Source organism: Gossypium hirsutum, chromosome D08 (genome assembly GCF_007990345.1).
Source record: "Gossypium hirsutum isolate 1008001.06 chromosome D08, Gossypium_hirsutum_v2.1, whole genome shotgun sequence".
NCBI classification, from domain to species: domain Eukaryota; kingdom Viridiplantae; phylum Streptophyta; class Magnoliopsida; order Malvales; family Malvaceae; genus Gossypium; species Gossypium hirsutum.
The window spans coordinates 64,091,058-64,098,915 of record NC_053444.1 but is presented as its reverse complement, the minus strand read 5'-3'; the positions used below and the strand labels follow the sequence as shown (position 1 = coordinate 64,098,915).

The window sequence follows — 7,858 nt, the reverse complement described above, 5'->3', positions numbered from 1 at the left end:
ATTATCTCCTAACTTTGCTTATTGCTTTACTTTTATCCCAACTTTTATTGCCTATATTGACAAAAGTTGAAGTTTTGTGTCCTTGGATGTCACTTTGTGAAATTTGTGTTTGGGCTAATTAGTACTTAGGTTTAGTTAATTAATTAGATTTGAATTAAGTTATTAAATTTAATGTTTATAATATTTAAAGTATTGAGTTAATTAATTAGTTGTAACTTTAATAATTTGCAGTTTTAGCTTCCACGAAACGTGAAATTAAATAATAAACAAAATATAAAATTTATTTTAAGAGACTAAATTAAATTAAATTAATATATGAAATATAAAATTGTTGGGGCCGAAGTCCGTAGCTGCTTAGAGGCTCCGCCTCTGCCCATTGCCCTCCCTAGCACATGGAGCAAAGCCCATCTCCGGCCTGAGTTTGTGGTAGCTTGATATATCAATATACGTGTAGATATTAATTTAAATTAAAGGGGCAAAATCATTCTGAGCAAGTGGAGATATATTCCTGTAAGGTGGTGGTGGTGGTTGGTGGTCAGAGAGTGAAATAAACGGGACATTAAATTCATCCCTATAGTTGCATAGCCCCTCGAAATTAGTAACCATCTTCTGGATGTATATATGAGGTAGGTTGGTCCAGTGTTAAGGCAAGGATATTCAAGTCCTGCCTCTGACACTGCACGTTCTCCGGCCCTACTATACTTTTAAACCTACCTCCACCCCATCTTTAATCTTAACTCTCTACCCTTTCAAATATTACTACCACCATATATCCACTTCTTTATTTCTATGTCCTGCTTCCATATGCTATTTTTAAAATGAATAAAGTAGTTGACGGATTTGACATTCAAACATATATGGTGAGAGAGTAAATGTTTCATGAAAGTGTTTTTTTTTAAATAGATAAATTAGTTATTATTTGTTAGATGAAAGAGTAAATTGAAAATTTTCATATATTTTTATGGTTAAAAGTTAGTCTATGCACATCAGCATGAGGTATATATAGCAAATGTATAATTATCTGATTATTCCGTCAATTATACTCATTTTTATCAATAGATTGATAAACAAAGACGAACTTAGGGGCTGGCTAACCCCTTAAATCCCTTAAAATTTTTTGAACTTTTATTTTGACAATTTGTGTCTGGCCCCTCAAACGTTTTTTAGCTTGATTTTTTTATATAATTTATAATTTCTTATATTAATTTGATGACATTTTTTATTTATTTATTTTAATAAACTAATACAAAGTAGTATTTAGATATTAATTTGATAAAAATAAACTTAAATAATTGCAATATATAATACAAATTAAACATTTAATGTATCTTGTTTTTTTAAATGTTAATTTAGGTGATCAAGATTAACTCCAAATTAAAAATACATTGTTCAAAGTATAGATTAGGCCTACTTTTAACATATTTACTTTATATAAATATCTTGGTCTCCCTTATAAATATTTCTAGATTCGCTTCTAAGTAAAACTAGATAAATTCTTTAATGAAAACGATCAACTTGAATAAATATTTATTTACGAAATTTGTTGGTAATGCTTTTAGTGGAGAAAGAGTATAAAGATGATCCCGTTGGTTGATTCTATACAGTTGCACCCAGTATCCCTAACTGGGATCAAATTGCTTAACAATGGCACTCAACTCAAAATTGAATTCAGCCCAACCCTGCACTTGGCTAACTATTAAATCTCAAAAGAAACCGGATATGTACATTAATTAATTAAATTCATAAAAAAATGGAACCTCACCATCATATATAATACACACCATATAAAATAATATAAAAGAAAATTACTGATTATTTATATATATGCATTTGCATGTAAACTGCAATTTATAATTATTAATTGCATCACATTTGCTTCAGTTAGAGAGAGATTTGATGTTTTGAAACAGTAAAGAAAGCGACGAGTCCGTGGTGTGGACGAAGTGTGAAAGGAGTCAACGTCCACTGAAACTAAAAGCCTGTAAGCCATTTAACTCAAATTATAAAACCCTAGCCACCAACATCTGTCACAAAACACAGTTTTGGTTTGAATATTGGTAAGAAAACCCCAGCTCAATCACTGCTCCTGTCTGTTGTCCATGAAATAACTTGGTTAATGGCAAATATAAATAATCAAAGCAATAAGTGGAAAGGGTAAGGACGAGGACCAAGATGAAGACTGGACAACAACACACTTTTACTAATTATCTACCCATGATTATTTATTTAACAAACATGCATGCATGATTGCTGCTTTGTAAATATCTAGATATTTACCAATAGTAATTATTTTTCTAAAACATATACATCTTGATATAATGCATATTCGGTTTGAGATGATTTTTGTCCCAGAAACTCTTATGTGTTGGGTTTGGTTTGAGATGATTTTTGTCCTTTTATAAAGACTTGATGATGTAACCTAGAAACAAGACATAGCAGTATGGTACAAACCCTCCAGATGCTGTTAAAAACAAAACAAGAGGCAGCCTTTTGAATAAAGCAAAAATCCATCATCTCTCACAACAATTTCTTAGAGAAACGAGGATAAATCTAGAACAGAAAAAATCATTATCTGCTTTGGATTTTGCAGATGAGATACCTCCAAAGATCACTCGCATAGTCACATCCTTGCTTATTCAAAAGAAAATAAAAGAAAGAGTCAGAGAGTTATACTCTATGCAGAACCCAAGATATGGCATAATAGAATCCAGAATTAGGAGATACATACATACATACATACATACCAACTTTGATCATTCTTGAAGCTACTACACCAGATATTTACATATAGCAGGAAGAACCCATGAAACTCAGGATAGATAGCGCCGCAGATGATATTTCTGCAAAAAAGAAAGAAAGAAAGAAATAGCTTAGGCGCTATCCCTCCTGAGCTTTACAGATTCTCCCATACTCGGTTTGTAACGTCCAAAAAAGAGCTGGGTAAAGCTACCACCACTTGTCAATACGTCTCTAGAGACCGTGATATAGATACCTCAAAGCTCTCACATGATAAGGAAGGAAAGAAGATGGGGTTGGCAGCACGTATTTATATAAGGGAGAGAACCACTCTCATTCAACGCCTAATTGGAGAACTATTCCCTCACACTCCGTACTTCTACGTATAATTGTTTTTATTATGAGTATGCATACTATTCATCTAATGAAAACTATAATTAAATTTGAAATTATTAATTAAAATTTTATGGGAAAGACATCAAAATAAACACGTGAAAATATAACAATACTTTAATTTCATATGAAATAATATAATATCACTTAATTTCATTTCGGATTAATCCAAACTCAAAACACAATTCAAATTACTAGACGCAACTTTTAAAATAAATACAGTTGAAAATTTCCTCATAAATAGACAAAAATATTAATCCATGGTTAGAATTAAAAATTCAACATTACGCAATGCAAAATAGTCGAAAAGTTTTTAAAATATAATCATTACCTTAACACAAGCTAAACTTTATCAAGTGATCTTTTTAGTGCATGTGACGTCGCCTCAAGGTGTTTTTCAGACAAAAGCCCTTCTTCAATAACTTGAAGAGCCTGCTTAATGTATAAATAATCATACTGTTCTGTAGGATTGTCCAAGATCATAACATTCGAGAGACAAGTTACACGCTTGAAATCCTTTCTCCAACGTGACAAAATATATTGATTCGGTATTTCAACATGAAGAACTGATAATGCATGCCTACACAAATAGCCTTTGAAATTGAACATATTACATATGCAATGCACTTCTGTTTTACAATTATAAAAAACTTCAAATTCGCCTACTTTCACCAAAAAGACATATTACATGTCACTCCATCAGCGTGCTTTCACCAAAAAAGTTTTGATGGATCCATTACTGCACACTTCTCTTGTATTAAAGCATGAAAACATTTCCTCCACTTCTACAAGAAATTTCTCGAATAGCAACTGTGTATAATTTAGACATTTGATTCTCATAGCAGCATCTCGTTTTTATCACGGGTTCTGCATGTCTAGAATCAAAATCTGCTCTTGCCTCTTGTTTATGCTTATCCTGTAGTGCAAACTCGTATTTACTAACAAAATCACTCAAAGTTATTTTTCTATGCAGATAACCATAAAAAAAATAAAAAAAAGCATTCATGCTCTCACTTCTCTGGGTAGTGGACATACCAGCAAAAAATATGCCTTTTAAGTATGCAGGCACCTACTTTTGTCGCAATTCATACAATGATTAGAGCCATTGGTTTCCACCAAGGCCATAAATTTGAAGCATCTCATATCCAAGAATTTTCATCGTTGCCTCTAGTGCCAATTTAATTGACTCATATTGATGATGTCCACTCAATTTTTGAGGAAGCTTATCCATTATGTGCCATAAGCAAAGCCTGTGATATGATGGAAAAACTTCAATAATTGCATTTTCAATCGCTTTGCATTGATCAGTCATGATGGCAGAAGGATATATAAGAACCTGATATACATCGAGCAATGTCTTGAACAACCAAACAAATGATTTTGTTGTTTCATTTGCAAGTAGTGATACGAGTCACAAAGGCCCAACCCAAGTTCAAGAAGGTGATGGGCTCAAATCAAGAAAATCAAGATTCACTTTCTTATTTTCAAGAAAATCAAGAAACCGAATCTTGGCCCAATTATGCTGTTCGAAGAGATTTCAAGAATCAAGAAAATCAAGATTTCAAATCTTGGAAATCTTGGTCCAAGAAACCAAATCTTGCAGCCAACACGCATTGGATCTCCGTTACGAGCATCAACGACCCAATTTCGGAAGGAGATGGATCACGAGCCCAAATTATTGAAGGCGAGGCCCAATAACCAAATTCCAGCCCAATCAAGAAATTCCTTCATACTTAGTTGAAAATCAGGCCAAAATGTCAAAGGGCCCAATTTATAAACATTTTAATTGTTTAATTTAATCTTTTTAAGCTTTAGGAACATACATGTAAAATTCGGCCCAAAAACAGCCCATATATATGCTTGGCCGAATTTTCCTTTATTTATTCTATTAATTAGGTTTAATTTTGTTAGTTACTTGTTAGATTAGGATTACTTGAGGCCTATTTAAAGGCATGGCCGGCCACTCCTTGTACATAACACTTAGATTCATTCTTAAATTTCAGATTTGAGAGAGCAGAATTTTCTTTGAGTTTTCTCCAAGATTTCTCTCTTGAGTTTTCTTTAGAAGTTGTTTTAACAATCTTTTGATTGTGGGAGCCATCTTCAACCTTCTTCTTGCCATCGATATTCTTTGGAGGGGAGATTAGAGCCGTTTGAAGAGATTTGTGAGATCTTTCGGGATTTCAAGGATCTTTAGGACTTATCTTTTATTCTTGCTGTTCAATTTCTTTTCTTTATTTCTGTTGATGCCGAATCTATATCTAATTTCTTTGCTGTTTTTGTTTGTGTTTCAGCCTTGATTAAAACTCCAAGAACTCTTCATTTAATCGGTTCTTTTATTGGCAGCATCTAATCGATTCAAAATTCCCCAAAATTTAGGGTTCTTGCCGTTTTCTATTTCTTCTTGTTGGGTGAAATTCGGCTGCTGAAATTTGGGCAATTCATCTTGGGTGTTCAATTGGACCGAATCGCAACTTAAATTCACTTCTTGAACCGTTCAATTTCATCTATTTCTTTCTTTTCTTTTTGCCGCCCAAATCCCTAATCTTCCAATTAAAAATCTGATTGTTTCAATCTACTTACTGTTTTGGTGTTCTTGGCAGATTCGGCTTGTGGGGTTTCACTATTGGAGTTCGATTTCATCTTCTTGAACTCCGAATACATTTAATCATTTGTTCTTTGTTCCTTGCTGCTCATTTAATTGAATTTGGGGATTTAATTTCAGATCTGATTAGTTTAATCTTGTTCTTTGTTTTAATTTTCAGATCTGTTCGTTTAGAGCTTTTGTAGTAGTTTCCCGTGACTTGGCAACTCGATCTTGGTCCGCGCGTAACCCCGTATCAAGTAGCCCACAACCTAACAAACTAGATTGGCTGTGATGATTTACTCCAAGGCATGTTATATGTATTTGTCAAATATGTTGTATCAAAAGTCACTACATCTCCAAAACAATGATAAGCAGCTCTTGACCTTGCATCTGCCCATGTGTCACATAATAAAAGTTTGAATCTTTCAATTGCATCTTGGAGAAGTCATTATATAAAGCTTGTGCATCCCCTCCCTCAAGTTTCAACCGCTTGTATTTTCCAATATAATTCAGGGCATCTTATTCATCAAATGGTAACCTCCGACCTCTACGACAATTGAATGAAATGATTTGCTTGGTCTAATTCCAGCATCACAATGTAGCTGTAATTTCTTTTTTATCTCATCATCCAATTTTTTGTGCGATCTATAAAATCGAGCACTAGATGGAGTTGGCACATGATTGTGATCAATATGCATCATCAAGAGATTCAAACTCCATAACTACACAAGGTAGCGCATGTTCTCTTTTCTTTGGTGTCATGTCACCTCAAGAACATATGGTGTGTCACTTGGTTGGTTATTTTCAAGTAAAGTCTACATGTATCCTTAGTTATAATCCAATTAACTATTGTTTTTAATAAATATTTCTCATACTTCAAAAAAGAAGTTAAATATTTCTCAAAATAATGAACACGGCATAGAATTACAATTTCTTGAGAAATATGAGGAGGTCTAATTTATCAACATCGAACTTAACCTAATTTCTCACAACTACCGCCAGTCACGCGAGATGTGAGTTGTTGGAATAGAAATGTGTAGGACAAAGAAAGAAAGGAAGATAATAATAAGACCCACAAGAAAAAGATTCAAAAGAAGGCCAAACAAGAGCCATTCAAGCTCCATTGGAGGTTCTACTCATGAGAGAGAACATATTCATATTGCAAAAACAAAGAATGTAGGAAGTTAGAGGGAAAATGTGGTTCGCTTTGGAAATTTTGAAGTTTTAAGTTCGAGTTTCATATTATGTAAGTACGTGGGTTCTTTTTAATCTAATTAATCTATTCGTTATTGAGTTATTTATTCAATTTTATGCTTGTAATGACCGATTGTATTGGAACTATGGTAACTTCAAAAAAAAAATTATATTTATATATATTTTTATTAGACAACATAATTATCTATTAGATTATGTCACGTAAAATATATATTTATGTAAATTTTATTCATTGAATAAATCATAAGTGGTATGGTGAAATATTTGTATTTAAATTTCCACCAATATTGAGATTGATTCTTAGTCGCTCAATTTATTATTTTGCTACTTCATTTAAGCTAAAAGTTTTATCACATGCATATGAGAGTAGAAATTACGTATATAGAATACATGTGTGTTTAAAAATAGCATACAAATAATAATAAAATGTAATGTTTGAAAATAATAATAGTACATATGATCAAGAATATTAAATACATTCAATTGCTTTCTAGATCGTATTGTCAATTTTCTATAGTTAGTTAAAATGTTGTCATGTTAGGTACTATTATTTAACATGTTGTTAAAATGTTATCATGTTGGCGAAAGAAAAATTCAACATCATAAGCTTTGGTTGAAATGGTAAGAAATATATTTTATAGATGCTGGTCGCATGGGTTCAAATATCAACATATGTAAATTTTATATTGGTTTTATAAAAAAAATGTAAAAAGACAACAATACCATTGTAAGCATATAACTTAATTCAAATATGTAAGAGTAATATAATAGTTTCTAAGTAAATTGGTATTCAGCTGACTTGTGACACCAACGTAGAGTTTAAATAATAATATATATATATTTTATATATAAAATAATAAAAGTATTGGAAGATAAAAATGCTATTATAATATAATAGTTATCATTATTTAAAAGATAATTTTAAAG

At 32.0% G+C, this 7,858-nt stretch overlaps 1 long non-coding RNA gene across 1 annotated transcript; it reads right to left on the bottom strand.

Annotated features, from left to right (window-relative positions):
* Positions 1–1,662: 1,662 nt before the first annotated feature.
* Positions 1,663–3,041, bottom strand: LOC107933760 (uncharacterized). Its single transcript, XR_001693701.2, has 2 exons — positions 2,600–3,041; positions 1,663–2,090 (listed from the first exon to the last, which is right to left on the bottom strand). It is a non-coding gene; the product is annotated as an uncharacterized lncRNA (long non-coding RNA).
* Positions 3,042–7,858: the final 4,817 nt, after the last annotated feature.